The 377-nt window shown below is 27.3% G+C and overlaps 1 protein-coding gene across 1 annotated transcript in view; it reads right to left on the reverse strand.

Annotated features, from left to right (window-relative positions):
* The window catches only part of LOC116850174 (sodium-dependent dopamine transporter), a 400,294-nt gene that overhangs the window by 282,342 nt on the left and 117,575 nt on the right, over positions 1–377 (reverse strand). The gene's annotated exons all lie outside the window — the stretch shown is intronic.

A 377-nucleotide genomic window follows, 5' to 3' on the forward strand; every position in this document is an offset into this window, starting at 1 on the left:
GGCGGGGGAGCATTTTAGAGAAAAATGTTTCGAATAAAAGTTGTAAGGCTTAAAAAGTCGCATTTAATGACAGTAGTTATTTGGCCTAAGATGACGTCGCCAAGATCAGGACAAGGTCAACTTTGCTTTTTTAGATAGAAATACATATTTTTTATTACGGTATTTTATTCTACGTAAAAAAGCAAACAACTTTCGTTTGAAAAAATTTTTTATACGACCTCTATTTCTAAGATATTTACGTAAATATCTACAAAATTATTGGTTTCAATAATTTTTAACATGAATTCTATCAACTTTACCGAAAAATATCAAGAGATAAAAATTATTTATTTTGTTCTCATAGAGCTCTGAGAATTTTTTCAGAATTTTATATTAAT

The sequence above is a fragment of the Odontomachus brunneus genome, unplaced genomic scaffold (assembly GCF_010583005.1).
Source record: "Odontomachus brunneus isolate Ranch 3 - 2012 unplaced genomic scaffold, Obru_v1 Obru_scaffold_135, whole genome shotgun sequence".
Classification (NCBI taxonomy): Eukaryota; Metazoa; Arthropoda; class Insecta; order Hymenoptera; family Formicidae; genus Odontomachus; species Odontomachus brunneus.